General features: G+C 40.8%; 1 protein-coding gene across 3 annotated transcripts in view; it reads left to right on the forward strand.

Moving 5' to 3' along the window:
• Nucleotides 1–16,123, forward strand: part of dmd (dystrophin) — a 1,415,828-nt gene that overhangs the window by 632,051 nt on the left and 767,654 nt on the right. The gene's annotated exons all lie outside the window — the stretch shown is intronic.

The following is a 16,123-nucleotide window of genomic DNA, read 5'->3' on the forward strand; positions in this document are numbered from 1 at the left end:
TGAGAGAGGAATTACATACCAAATGTTGCAATTGTTTTTTGCTAATTCCTCATTGCAGAAGAGACTAATCTGAGTAAGAAAGGGTTTGATTTAATAATGTTTATACGTTTGAAAAAAAAATGATACATTTTGTTGTCTTTCAAAAAGAATTATTTTCTCCAAAGCACTGGATTTCTTCATTGATTATGTAATCCTGAAAGAAGGATTAGATACAAACTCTACTTAATCCATTCAAGGGAACCATGGATTTATTTCTCATTCCCAGGTGTGTCTCCTATTGTGGCATGATTAACACAAGGTGTAAACTTCACAACAGTAAAAAGTAACTCCCCCCCCACCCCCCAAAATTAAAGCAGCAAACCTTTAATTTAAAATTCACACAAAGTTAAATTTGTGTTATATGTGTTTTTTGCTGAAATGTTAGTTTGGGCAAAGACTGTGATCAAAGAAAGAAAAGTAACACTGAGGTCATCCTTTACTCTTGGTAATTTTGTTGTTCGTGTTTTAAATATAGAATGTGCTTTGCACACCCCCCTGTGGCTGTTCGAAGCGAATGCTAGGAAGTGGCTGAAGAACTGTGACTGACAGTCATTTTATCATTTATCTTAACCCTCCCTCTTAGTTCCAACTGTTGACTTTGTAATGTTACCTCCCATTTTGCAAAATGTTACAGAAACATTTAAACACATTTATCTCAGCACCCATTTTTACTCCCTGCCCCTGGTCTGCTCCAGAAATTTAATTCAGCCACGTCTTCCGTTTGATCACTCCTACCATAGTTTTCTTTCTCTTCATTGCCACCAGGTGATTACAATTCACAGCACAGCACCCTGAGAGGAATCATTATCAATAATAATTTCAAAGGGCTGTCAATCCAAGGTGATTAAAGACGATCGGGTCCATTCAGTGACTTTTCTTTTATCTGTCTCAATGTGCATCCCGCTGTTGCGGCATATTTTCTTTAGTAATCCCAAACTAATATTTCTTTAAATCCACAGGAACAGGGAGGGAATGCAGAGGCCCAATTTATTCTTTGAAGCAGCTGTCTAAGCTTCATTAAAAAAAAGTCTTTGAACATGGGTTCTTGCTTCTCTTTGGTGCTTTAAGTTCCATACATTCTCCCAAAATAGCAATTGGAATAATTTGACTTCAAGTTATGTGAGGCCTCTTACGTGAAACAGGAAGTGCTTCAAGCACCTAAATGTAAATTCCTTTGAAAGTATCACTGATGTAGAGTGTCAGCATTAACTAGGTGCTAGGTCATGGATCCATGTAGGGTAATTTAAATTTATGTTTGTTGGGTTATGTAGATGAAAAACAAAACTGCACAGGCAAAACTCAGACTGTTTCTCAGCTGAAGAAATTACAAGGTGAAGATTCATCAATTAATTATTTTGATTTATAGACGTAGTTGAATCTTAATATAATCATGCATTTTCGTAGCATCTGGGAAAGGATCTGATTTTAGTACAAGATGGGGAATGGTTTAGGATGCCTGTAGATTGCGAAGGAAACTGATCTTAATTGTTCTTTTATATATATCTATAATATACATATAAAATAAATGGAACATACACAAGGTGATGAATTGGATCCATGCTAAAATCACTTCTGGAATCTTGATTCAAGCAATTTAGTTTCCCTCAGTAATTTTTAACTCATTTAAACCTTGCCAATATTAAAATTTGATGTCTATTCTGAAATGAGTATGTGGTTTTGTACCGCTCTTGCAAGAAGTTTTTCCCAGCTGTTCTCTCACTATGTCATTTAAAACTATGCTGAGTTGTTTTCCCTTCTAAGCTCTAAATAGTCATCCTTCCCCCCCCCCCCCTCCAGTTCTGCTCATCACTTTCCCAGTGTGTGAAAATAGAGTTTTACTGCTCAGTTTCCTACCTGAGAACTTAGTTTTTAGCAAAACAGGATTTAGGGTGTCTGATCCCTCTCAGTCCTTCTGATGCACTTTAGAAATTTTCAAATTCCAAATGGTTCAAGCAGAATAATTTCGATTTACTCTGACTTGTTTTTACTCCATTCATCTCTGAAGATTTAAAACCATCCTCTTGATATTTGCAAGTAGACTTCAAAGTTTGAATTGACCTGGTTTACAGTGAGTTAAATGTTTCAGGAAAATAAAGGGCTCAGTTCTTGAGATTTGAACATAGGTCGATACAATTCCTTCCAATACAGAGTAAAAAATATCCTTTGGGTGGTGATACATTGTCTCCACTTTCCTGTAGATTGAAAAGCAGTAGCACCAAGCATCCCTTTGAAATGTGCAGTCATCTTAAATTGTTCTCCACATCATATGAGCATAAGATCCTCTTCTATAGCAGCTCACCAAAGGCAACTTTCCCAGTCAGGCTTCAGATTTGATACAGATTGATGGAGGCACATCTCCTCTCAAAGAGTCTTTGGTGAAATGTTAGTGGATTTATAATGAGTTCTGAGTGAACGTGGGCTCCCGAGCAAGGTTGGCAGGAGATCAGAACAAATTGACAGTCAATTGGTTACAGTCACTCAACCATGCTACAATGAGGGAAGTGGTAAAGTAGAAATTGCGTCAGAATGAGTTTCCTACTAAAGCGAAGTAGACAGAGCTTTCCTGTACATCAGGGCCATGAAAGAAATGCTGGTGCTAATTGAAGGAAGGATCCATTTTCTTTGCTGCCATTTTCTTTCTCATGGTGAACAATCAAATTTCTTCAAAAATAATCAAGAATAATGAACACAATTATGAATGTGTAAGTTGTAATTTACTTGTCCTAAAGTAGATGGCAATTTTTTATTCTTTTGAAACATTGCATTTTATATCAGATACAGTAGCGTAGTGATTATGTAATCCAGAACTGTGATCAAATAAACCAGATAACGACAGTTCAAATCCCACCAAGGGAGCTGAAAACAAAACTGAATTCTGTCTTTTAGCTTGTTGGGGGTAAGGACACAAACCCAACCAGTGCAATAATGTCTTTGGGAAAGGAATCCTGTTGTCCTTGCCCAATCTGACTCATAGTTCACTCAAGTCCATTGACACTTAGCAGCCTTCTCAAGTGACTTGGCAAACTGTTCAATAACATCAAAGTTACAAGATCTACTATTATTCTGCCAGAACAACTAGTGTTGGGAAAAGATGGGGAGGAATCTTCTCTTTTCCTGACCTTTGGAAGACATTTTCTGGCAGGTTACCCCAGACTGCAGTCTTCTGCTGGGATGCTGACTCCCAACTGATGGAAGACACCCAACATTGTGCAAGGGCAGCAAGTGTGTCAGGTTCCCTCAGTGCTGGGAAATCTATACAAGCCTGCCGAGGATTGTCGCTTAGCCGGGCGCAAGGCTAGACTTCAGCCTGTGCTCAGGAGTGCTGTGTTCCTGCTCAGCTACTTGTGCAGAAGTTGATGTATATGAGTGGAGTTGCTGGACATTAAATGGAAGATTAGGGCAGTTAAATCGAAACCCAGAGCAAGAAATAAAATAAAATGTGCAATTATATTGTTTAATGGTAAAATTCACTGGCATGTGGCTTCCCAATCATTGAGAATGGTAGTCACAAGTGTGAGCAACAGTGCATGCACTTTGTTGACTATCATTTACCACTGTTCCCTGTTATTTATTTTAGTCTCATTAATTTTAAGTTTTCTTTTGCTTCGGTGGAGAGTAGCATCATGATTTTCTGTTTCTTGACTGTTGATGGCTTGTGATTTGTTGGCATCTGTGAAAGAACATTGGTTATACACTGCCACTGCAATAGCCTCCTTTCATCCAACATTTTAACAATTTAATGTGATGGATGTATCAGCCCTTGCCAAACTGCCACATAAACCTTAACACGGAATAGAATCCTTATAATGGTAGATAGTGAATGATACAGTGGAGGTGAGGAAGCTGTGCAGAGGATATTTTTATCCTTTGAGGAGAACATGTATGATTCCATTAACAGGGAAGACAAATTATCTACACTCCATTCAGGCTGACAGCAATTCTCGTGGCATATTTGTTCATTTCAGTGTTCAAAAGCTATCCTCAAACTTGAAGATACATTTTTTACAAATGAGTAATCTGGTTTTGAACTTGTACAGGCATTGTCTTTACCACCAGCTCAGCCTTTATAAGTTAAAGTTCCAAGTTGGAGTTACTCTATTTAGATCAGATTACTGGCAACTGGAAAGCTTGCCCAAGGAGTTTTATTGGTTATTAGTTTAATATTGTCACAAGTACCAAAGTATAGTAAAAAGTGTGTCTGATTTAGAAGGGGCAGGTGAGAGGAAGGCCTAAATAATCCATTATATTTTAACTTTTAAAGGACTATGGTAGGCCATTGAAGATGTTTGCCAATTATAGAAACATTGACTGATTTTTTTAAATTTCAAAAATAGACTTTATTCATAATAAAAAATACACACAGGAAGAAACAGTACAAAAAAACTTTTACATTCATGGTCATTACCTCCAGTAGTGTAAACTTTTAAAGAAAATAACACAAATAAACATAGCACCATGCCACTCATGTGGCTCCCTGAGGTGATACCCTTCCCATTCTTTGAGGAGCTTCCCCACCCAACTCCACCCCTCAATGTGCAGTAGCAGAAGGACCCAAGAATATGGTCCTTCCCCACCGAGCTTCAATGCGTCCCTCAGCAGGTACTCCTGCAGCCTGGACGGTGCCAGTCTGCAGCATTCCCTAACAGACATCTCACTGTGCTGAAGACCAACAAGTTTCGGGAAGACCAAAAGGTGTCCTTCACCGAGTTGATGACCTTCTCACAGCACTTGGTGTTTGTGCCTGGTTATAGCCCGTAGATCAGAGGGTCCTCTGATATGCAGCAGCTGGGGATAAACCAGGACACGGACCCTTGCATCCTTCTCCACATTCTCTTTGCGAATCCACAGTCTGTAAAGAAGTGGGAGACCGTTTCTTCCCCATTGTAGCTGTCCTGAGGGCAGCACTCATTGGGGGTGAAATGACGTCTCTACAAGAAGGCTCTGACTGCGAGGGCACCTCTCACTGCCAGCCAAGCGAGGTGTTGGTGAGATCTGGAGATGAGGCATTCTGCCAGATGGTTTGGACTGTTTGCTCAGGGAACCAACCCATCAAATCCATAAGAGTCCCTGTCCCGTGGTGTCTGTAGTACATTCTGCACTGACCACTGCCTTGTGGTCAAAGGTGCTTACTTGGAAGAACTCTTCCACAATGGACAAGAAGTGCATCAATGTCCAGTTGACTGGGATATTGTGCAGTTAAGAGGCCAGGCCTATCTTCTGCAACACCAGGGACAGGGAGGACCTCAGCACATAGTGACACTTGGTGCCCACATACTTTGGATCCATGCACAACTTGATGAGTCACACATGAAGGTGGTCATCAGGATGAGGGCAACATTTGGTACACTTTTGCCCCCATTCACTGGGGACTTGTGCATCGTGACCCATTGGACTTGCTGGAAGACGTCCTTGGTGATTACTGAGACAGAAGAGTGGGAAACAGGCCACACCTGCGCCAAGTACAGCAGCCCTGAGAGCATATCGCACCTGATGACGAAGTTCTTCCCAGTTATTGACAGAGAGTGCTGTTTCCACAGACCCAAGTTTTGTTTGACTTTCCCAATCCACTCCAGCCAATTCTTGTTACACACCTCAGCCCCTCCGAACCAGATCTCCAGCATCTTCAGGTAGTGAAGGGGATGTTGGAACGGTCAGGCCAGTTGCCGAAGAGCATAGCCTTGGTTGTGCAGTGGAGATGCATGGATCCTTTTGTCAATGCTGGAGGTTTGGAGGAGCTGCAGGAAAAGTTGCTCCCAAGTACATGGCATCGGCTATACAGTGGAGGTGGGATTGACCAATGAAGAGAGAACAACCATGCAGATTCATTTTACCCTGTGAGTAAAGTCTTTTCTTGGCACATTGATGATGGTAAAAAATAACCACTATTTTCTTTAAAGTACTGCATTGAATACTATAGAACTTAAGAAATATAGATCAGGAGCCAGCCATTAGGCTGTTCGAACCTGTATCACCATCTATCAAGATCATGACTGATCTTCGACTTCAGTGTAATTTTCCAGCACTACTGCCATATTCCTTGAATCCTGAAATATCCAGAAGTCTATCCATCCCTGTTCTGAATGAATTCACTGATTGAGACTTTACAGCCCTTCAGGGTTGATAATTCCAAAGGTTCACCACCTTCTGAGTGAAGACAAGTTTACTCAACACAGTAGTAAACGTCCTGCTCGTGATTCTCAAAGCATGCTCCTTGGTCTTAGAATCCTGAGTCATGGGAAACATCCTCTCTGTATCAAGCCTGTTGAGTCATTTTGCAATTTTGAAAGTTTTGCTGAGATCTTCTTTCATTCTTCTAAGCTCGAGAAAATATAGTCCAAGTCCACTCAATATCCAGTATCAATCTCTCTGACAAGTCCATCCTTTCTTAGTTAAGGAGACCAAAGTTGTATTTAAATTTCTACTTCACCTGTCAGGAAGGTTATAACATCACTCACTCATAGATGAGATGCTGTACCTTGACCTTAAATGCAGTGACATTGAGACAATGAAGGAGGCCTAGATCTGTGTGGCAGTGACTTGAAGAATTAGTAACTGGTGACCAGAAGCTTGGAATCACACTTGCTGACTGACCAAAGGTTGGTTTCCTGCCAAGCCCTCACCTAATGTGTGTTTAATGTCTCCAGTGTAGAGGAGACTGCATTACAAGTGTGAATATAGAATATGGAATAGAAGTACAAGTAACCTGCTCATTCACTGGAAGATAGTGTTTGGGACCCCGAGAAGGGAGGAAGTGAAGGACATCTGCTGCAGCTCCTGTTGTTTAATGGGCAGGTGAATTGGAGCAGGATTAGTTATTGTGGTGACATGGGAGTGAGTCACAGTATCGAGAGGTGACAGTCCCTTAAAATATAAGAGGTCTGGGGAAAGATGTTCATATTTCATGGAGGTATCATTTTTGAGATGCTGGCAGCGGCATTTCTTGTGGACTCATCAGCCTTAGCCGGAAGCTAAGTTCAGAGCTGCCACATCCTTTGTGCATTAGCATTTTAAATACCATGCATTGTGATTACCTTCACCATTACGCCTCCACTGTCGTGCAGACATTGTACCCTGAAGTTGAACATGGAAAACAGATGCTGAAGCAATTGAGCTACATCCATGAAGCAGTCAACAATAAAATGTGTCTCTTTGTTTTGATACAGCAATAAATCACCAATCATAGTCTAGGGTTTCAACAGGAGGTGAGCTGAGACAGGTTCAGTGTCAGAGGTGGAAATAAGTGGTAATTTGAATCTTATTCACCTTGCAGTTGTCCATTGTATTTGTTAGCTTTCCTACTAATAATGCAGGCTGCAGAATAGAAACTCGGGACGGCTTCCTGGATAATTACTAATCCAGTCTCTGCGCTCAGCTAATACCTGAGCCATAATTGAGTGCAAGCTTTTTCTATTCATGAATGCTTTATAGTTGATTCAAAGTGCCACGTGTTCTCATGGGTCCCGTCTACACTCTGAAATCCTGCCAGCTGATGAAAGGTATGCTTCATCCCTCCAGTTCATGGGAGAATTAAGAGGTAGGGTGTTGCCAGTTGCAAAGCTACTGTTCACCGGTTATTTGATGTACGTCACACAGTCCCTGTCAGGTTGGTGTCCCCTAAAGTGGATAAGAAGTGGCAACCTCTTGTATAGAATATTACCTACAGTTTGCTTTTTAAGTGTGCATCCCAATTGTTTAGAAAGAGTTCTTAGTGAGTTAGAGGCAACAAATACAGCTATTCCCTTCACGCACTGAATCTGCAACAGGAATCTGTGGATGTGAAATCTGGTAGATGAGTATTACAGTTCAGGTACCATTGTACTTCTGTCCAATTGGACAATGAATTTTCCTTATTGAAGTCATTCAGTATGATTTAAAATCTCCCAACAGAATTTCATCTGCGGTAGTTTGCAGCAAAAAACAAAAATCAGGACAAGAATCAGTAGCACAGGAATGAAAATGAACCATCTGAAGTAAAATCCAGCAGTGTTCAGCATAAAAAGTAATTTAAAAAGAAAACTCTTTTTAACAAGTATGCTCCAGAATCAACTTCCTCTATTTTCGTCAGGCCAGTCTAATAGGATGTCGGTTGAGTGTACCCTGTTGGCTGACGCCTCCTTTTAGTCTATAATTTGCATGTACATAGGTGCAACACCTGCCCCTACATCAGCTCCATCCAGGGACCTAAACAGTCCTTTCAGGTGAGACAGAGATTCACCTGCACCTCCCTTAACATTATCTTCTGCATTCGGTGCTCCAAGTGTGGCCTCCTCTACATTGGCGGGACCAAACGCCAACTAGGTGACCATTTCGCAGAACACCTGCGCTCTGTTCGTAACTGTGATCTGCATCTCCCTGTTGCCAGTCACTTCAACTCCCTCTCCCACTCCATCACAGATATGTCAGTCCTCGGCCTCCTCCACTGTTGGGAGAATTCCAAGCACGTACTGGAGGAACAGCACCTCATTTTCTTTCTTGGAACCTTGCAGCCTAACGGCAGGAACATTGAATTCTCCCACTTGAAGTAATCTCCACAACCTGCCCCGACACCACCCCCCCCCTCCCCACCAACCATGCCTCTTCTTTTCCCTTTCCTAGCCTATCTCTTTTTTCTACTCCCATTTTTTCCTACTTACCTTTGACCCATCCCCCAGTGGATCTACTCTCCCCTCCTCCCCCACACCTGCCTATCACTATCTCTTACCTGCATCCACCTATCACCACCTTGTGTCCACCCTGCCTCTCCTCTTTTGTCCACCTATCACTGCTCTGCTTTGCCCTCCTATATATTGGGCTTCCCCTTTTCCTATTCTTCAGTCCTGAAGAGGGGTCCTGACCCGAAACGTTGACCACCTGCTTTTCTCCACGGATGCTGCCTGGCCTGCTGAGTTCCTCCAGCATCATCGTGTTTTTCATCAAGATTCCAGCATTGCGGTCCTTCGTTTCTCTTGCATGGAGTTGTAGTTGCTTTTTAATAGAGTACCATGGCAAGTACAATTGTCTCCTTTTCACCACACTGATGCCTTGGAAAATTGGATGTAACAGATTTCGTGTGAGTGGAGGACAAGGCCAATTTTCTGCTGGAGTTGCCAGATGTGAGTTTCCGCCCCACCAGTTGAGTCCAAAAAATCAGATCTTGCAACATTGCTTTTGTAAATCAAGCAAAATTTATGTCGATAATATCTGGCGAACAGCATAGTGAGTTCATTGCACTCAATTTTGTACATTAGAGCTGTCAGAACAATTAGATTGAGCTCCTAGCTCAGCGATGAGCTTGCAGTGGAAACTGAATTAATGAGATGAACAGCTCTTATTTCAAGACATGTTTACATGTTGTTTAAGAGTTGTGTATAATGCTGGATACATCTTCACAATAGATTTTCTGTATAGATCAGCTTTTGTTTATTAGAAGACTGGGAGAGCAGGGAAGGGAAGGGCATTGGAAGAAGGGAGCAGAAGTCCTGGACAAAGATGAGATGCAGCTGAAGTTGGAAAATGATATCTGTGACATGTGGGCATCATTTGATGACTGGTAAATGCTTGTGCCATTGCATGATACAGGCTTGCTGTTTGATGGAGTGAGCACCCTTTAGTGCCACAGAGGCGAAACTATGGGCCATGGAAGTTAGAATGATTTCCATGCAATACTAACTTTATTGGATGCTTCTGCTGCTTTTCAAAGTGAGGCATTGGGACTTAAGGGAGATTTATTTGAAGAGTGTAAGCACACAGGTGTTACTTCCTGCAAAAATTGATGTAAAATGGAAAAAAAATCTTCTCATATATTTGGACTGATAAATTTAATTTTTCACTTGTAAGTTCTATCCTGCCAGCACATATGCAGAAGAGTACTCCACAATTTTCACTTGGGTGAAGCAACTTGTTAGTTGACACCTTTTTGATCAATAAATTATAGCTTTGCAGCAGTGAAGATTTGGTGAGATCTGGTTGGAATTGCATTGGCATGTTCTGTAATTCATTTTCAAGATAACTTCTCACCTGGGTATGGAATGTGACCTGCTCTTATCTGCGTGCTTGAGATGGTTAGCAGTGCATTTGCAGAAACAACTGAAAATGATTAATTGAACTCCTTTTTCTATTGACACACAAACTCTTCCAGAGAGGCAGCTAAATTTTGTGACCCTGCCTGAGTTGTTTCATTGAGCTTGGTGCATACCCAATTTTAGATGGTGAAGACTTACAGTATATTAATGCCACTACTATATGGGCACAGCCATAGTGCAATGCATGAAGGATAAATATTTTAAGCAGTGTTTTCTTTCTTCTGAGTGTTGCCATGCTGATATACTGGTCTGTCAAATGGGAAGATATGCAAGTTATTAGTTTGCAATTTCAGAAAATAAATGCACCTTATTGCACAAGTCTTTTGGAGACTGGTAATAGGATGGCTTTTGCAAAAGGTAGTTATTACAGTGTAATGGTCTGTCGATAACAGGATTACCAATTTGAATAATTAAATTGTGTATGTGTACTAGTGACATTTGTTGGGTTGTTAAACTCTGGAAAAATGACTATGCAATTTACTGTAGATAAATTTTCAAGCCTTCCTTTTCCCCCCTCACTTCCTTTCCCTTGATAAGCCAGTTGTTCCTATCTGTGCAACTGCGTGTGAAATGTCTGATTGCTGCTTAGCTTAAGCTAACTATTAATTAACTGTTATAATATCTGGGGACGTTGTGGTAGTGTTAATTTGCTGTTATAATGTAAAAGTGGCACATTGCCGTGCTTGCTCAAAGATTTTTAATTTGAATCCCAGTCCACATCAATAGTTGCAAGCTTTCCGCTTGGGACATGAAAGCTGCTGTACACAATATGTGCATCATATAAAATTCTTGATTACATTGAAGCAGAAAATTTGTATTGAGCGTCACTTGACATTGAAAGCATTTTTCAAATATACCACAGTAAATTGAATGGGAATTGTCTTTGCTTGTGATTAGAGAACTAATAGAGCTTAGGACATAGATCAGTAATGTGCTTGAATGTGCCAAGACAGAATTCCTTACAGCTCAGCTTTTTTCACTTATTACTGCGATATGAATACTGTCAACTTGTTTACACAAATGCTGTGCATTTTGATTCTTAGTGTGTCGATGGTGTCATTTGCCTTTGTTGCAATTTGATTACATAATCTTCCTAAACAAAATAATGCAGGTGGTACCATATCTGATGATGCACACTTTGAAGCATTTCATTTTTCTGAAGAAATTCAGTGGTTTTTCAGTAAATAATGCTTAAATTTGAATGTAATAAATCAGCAAAATATTGAAAAGACAACAGCTATAATACTGATAGAGCTATAAAGCTTCAAATTTGTAGGTTGTGCTCACTTAAAGTTGATTCATTGATATCATTAAATGCATTTGGTATTCTGTCCTTTGATGCTTTAGTGTCTTCAAATAAATAGACATCATACTTCCATGAATTCCATCTGAAGTCCAAAGATGTTATAATGGCAGAGATCTGTAGATGTCTAATCAGTGTTTTCTGCACCAGTGATTTTACACAGTTTGGAAGATAATTTTACAAATCAAAGCAACCTCTCAATTGATGAGATCATGACTCAGCCGATTTTTGGCTTCAGCTCCCATTTTTTGCCTAATCCCTGCAACCCACCAGCTTCATGTGGCCCAAAAATCCATCCAGATCAGCACTGAATGAACTAAATAGAACATAGAACAGTACAGCACAGGAACAGGCCCTTCGGCCCACAATGTTGTGCTGAACCAATTAGTAATAATCCCTTCTGCCTACACAATGTCCATATCCTACCATTTCCCTCACATTCATGCGCCTATCTAAGAGCTTCTTGAATGCCCCTATCGTATTTACCTCCACCACCACCCCAGGCAGCGCATTCCTGGCACCCACCATTGTCTGCATGTAAAAACTTGCCCCATACATCTCTTTTGAACTTACCCCCATCACCTTAAATACATATTCTATGGTATTAGACATTTCAACCCTGGGGAAAAGATACTGGCTATCTACTCTATGCCTTTCATAATCTTATAAACCTCTGTCAGATCGCCCCTCAGCCTGCGCCACTCCAGAGAGGACAACTTATGTTTGTCCGGCCTATCCTCATAGCACATGCCCTCTAATCCAGGCAGCATCTTGGTAAACCACTTCTGCACCCTCTCCAAAGCCTCAATATCCTTCCTATAATGGGGTGACCAGAATTGAATGCAATACTCCAAATGGGGCCTAACTAAAGTTTTATAAAGCTGCAGCATAACTTCCTGACTCTTGAACTCAATGCCTCGACTAACGAAGGCAAGCATGCCATATGCCTCCTTTACCACCCTATCAACCTGTGTAGCCGCTTTCAGTGAGCGATGAACTTGAACCTCAAGATCCCTCTGCTCAGCAACACTGTTGAGGGTCTTGTCATTAACACTCCACTATCTCTGCATTTGATCTCCCAAGGTGCAACACTTCATATTTGGCTAGGTTGAACTCCATTTCTCCGCCCATATCTGCAACCGATCTATATCCCACTGTATCCTTTGCCAGTTTTCTACGCAATCCACAATACAACCAATCTTCGTATCATCTGCAAACTTACTAACCCACCCATGTACATTTTTATCCAGGTCATTTATAGTCATCAGAAACAGCAGAGGTCCCAATACGGATCCCTGAGGAACAACTGAGCATTTGATTTAGCATCCAAAGCTCTCTGAAGTAGAGAATTTCTAAGATTAACAACTCCCCAAGATGAGACATTCATACAGTCATACAGTCTGGAAGTAGGCCCTTTGGCCCAACTGGTCCTTGCTGACTGTTTTGCTCAGTGAGTTAGTCCCATCTTCCTGTGTTTGGCCCATACCCCCTAAACCTCTCCAATCCACAGACTTATCTTGATGGCTTTTAAATGTCGCTAATATGCCCGCCTCAACCACCATTTCTGGCAGCTCATTCCAAATATGCACCACTTTTTGCATGAAGAAGTTGCCCCTGATTTCCCTTTTAAATCTCTTGTCTCTGATCTTAAACCTCTGTCTACTTGTTTGTAGCACCCTCTTCCTAGGGAAAAAGACTATGTGCTTTCACCCTGTCTATACCCCTCATGATCTTTATACCTGTATCAGGTCACCCCTCAATCTCCTACATTCCAGGAAATAAAGTCCTAGTGTCTGCAACCTCTCCTTGTAACTCAGGCCCCCAAGTCCAGGTAATATCCTGGTAGATCTTTTCTGCACTCTTTCTAGTTTAACAACACCTTTCCTATAAGAGGGTGATCAAAACTCTACACAATTCTCCAAGTGCGGCCTCACCAACGTCTTATATGACTGTAACATAACTTCCCAACTCCTGACTGATGAAGGCCAGCATGCCAAATGTCTTCTTCACCACCCTATCTACCTGTGACACTGCTTTCAGCGAACTATGCACTTACGCTCTGAGGTCTGTCCGTTGCGTAACATGCCCCAGAGCTGGACAGTTCACTGTATAAGTCCTACACTGGTTTGATCTCCCAAAATGCAATACTTCATGTTTATCTGGATTGAAAGCCATTTGCCAATCCTTAGCCCACATACCTGGCTGATCAAGATCCCCTTGTAATTTGTCATAACCTTATACACTATCTACAACACCACTTATTTTTGTATCATCCGCAAACTTACTTACCATGCATTGTACATTCATGTTGAAATCATTTATATAAATTACAGACAACAAAAATAGTCTTAGATGGGCAATCCTTCTTTCAGAAACAATGCTCTTAGTTCCAGACTCACTCACGAAGGGAAACAAGCCCTCCCAAAATCATATAAGACTTCTTCAGATCACCTCTCATCTTCCACAGCAAAGGCCCATTCCAATCAATCTGTCACTACAAGACATTCTTGTCTTATAGTATCAATAATGTGAACCTGTGTTGCAGTGCCTCAAATGCAAGCTTGTCCTTCCAGAAATAAGACCAAAACTGAATGCAATATTTCAGGTGTTGTTTCCCCAAATTCCTGGACAGTTGGAGCAAGGTTTCATAATTTTCTACTGTCCCTTTTATTCTACTGCTTCTACTGTTCCTTTTATTCCCTGAACTTTAAACTTAATGACAAGCCTATTACTTGGCACGTAATCTTTGTGAAGGTCCATATGCAGCATATCAATCACATTTCCTTTATCAACCCCCTTTGTTACCTCATCAAGAATTATCAATATAATTAGATACAATAAAGCCTTAAACAAAGCAGTGTTGACTTTCCCAAATGAATCCACATTTTCCAAGTGACTGCTAGTTCTATCCCTAAATGTCACTTACAAATGTTTTCCCACTGTTGAAGTCAAACTGACTGATCTCGAACTGCTGTGTTTATCCTTTCTTCATTTTGGTGTCATATTTGCAATTCTTCAGTTGTCATCACCCACCACTTCCCTAGCCCACTCCCACCTGTATCTAAACGTGTGGAAGTTGATAGTGATATCTTGTGACTTACATCCTTCCTTTCCTCAGCAACCGAGGATGTGTCCCATCTGGATTAGGTAATTTATCCACTTGAAGTACAGTTATTTTTCCAGTAATTCTTCAATCACTTTTTAAATCATCAGTTTTCCAAAGGATAAGGTGACGCTGATGAAGATGGCCAGTTTTACAGAGGGAACCAGACTCTATTCTTGATGCAGAGGATTAAGGGTTGAACTACTCAGTTGGATTCATTCTTATCCCTTCCACTGTGGGCAAATTAAAACTCTGGCCACAGTGGGATGGACAGTGGAATGAATCCAAGCAAATTCATTCTATTGAAACAGGATTATTGCATGATCAACCATGTCAAAGGCTGAAGAGAGATGATAGAATAAGAATGATCAGTCACAGATGATGTTAATTGTGATGTATTTCTACTGTGCTCTTCAAATTGTTTTGCTTTGATTTAGATTGTAAGCACATTGGACTAAGAACCTGGAATAGGCACTGCAACCCACTCCACCATTCATTAAGATCAGGCTCCTCCCATACCTCATCCACCTTGCAGCCTAATTCCCATATCGCTTGATCCCCTTGCACTCAGCAATGTTGTCATCCCAGTCTCCAACATGCTCAACAACGTGATGTTCCTGTAAACCAGCCAAGATTTGTACAGTTTTACTCTTTTTTTTGTTTGAGTTTTTCCATTGAATGTTAGGAATCAGAGACGAAGCAAATAATTTACACAACTGGAAGTAAGTAATGCTTGTACTTTGTTGGATTTCTGTGTTTTAAGGTTCAGGCATTCTGTTGTTATTTTGCATCTAACGTTTTGTTCTACACCTACCTGTTCCTTAAAAGTGGGAAGTGTGAAGTAGATGAGTGTTTATTACCATTTCTCACCCTGGGCTGCCTTTAGAATCTCTCATCTCCACCTCATCCCGTCCTCGCCCTCCATCACTGTTTGAATCCCCTCAGCTCAGTCGATGGCATCTGCTTCTCCCGACCTGCAGCCCAGGTTCACTTCTCAGACACCTTCCAATATTCTGCTCAGTAATCTGTGGAAGTCATTGAAAGCAGACTGATTCAGTGCTGCAAAGACTGAATTCCCTCTTGTGCTCAAGTTAGAATCAGTGTTCCACTAATAATCTTTCTCTAATGCTGCTGTGATCAAATCCTCAGCATTTTTACATTTTCTGCTCAAGGGAGACTTCCGTGTATTGCTTTTTTTGAAAACTAATTTGGTGAGAACTTTGCATTCACTTTCTTGATATGCTGTCAGATGGGAGTCATTAAACAGTTACAGCCACTTGGATCTGATGAAACATTGGCGATGAAGACTAATATCTGATTAATTCACAACATGAAACTGAATGCCCCCCAAAATTATTCTGCAATATGCAAAGGAAATTGTGAAATATATTTGTTAATTTGTTCATTATTTCATTAATCCCACTATTCTTGATGCATTACAATCACAAGGACGATGAATAGGATGAAAACCAGACTATTGTTTGGACTGTACCAACCACAGTGTTAAGGATTTATGAAATCTTTTCTGAAGTAAATCCTCAGGGTCATGCACAGCCCTAAGCACTTTGCAAAGCATCAGTGTTTCATCATATTATAAACCATGCACAATATGCTGTG

The sequence above is a fragment of the Pristis pectinata genome, chromosome 4 (genome assembly GCF_009764475.1).
Source record: "Pristis pectinata isolate sPriPec2 chromosome 4, sPriPec2.1.pri, whole genome shotgun sequence".
In the NCBI taxonomy this organism is placed as follows: domain Eukaryota; kingdom Metazoa; phylum Chordata; class Chondrichthyes; order Rhinopristiformes; family Pristidae; genus Pristis; species Pristis pectinata.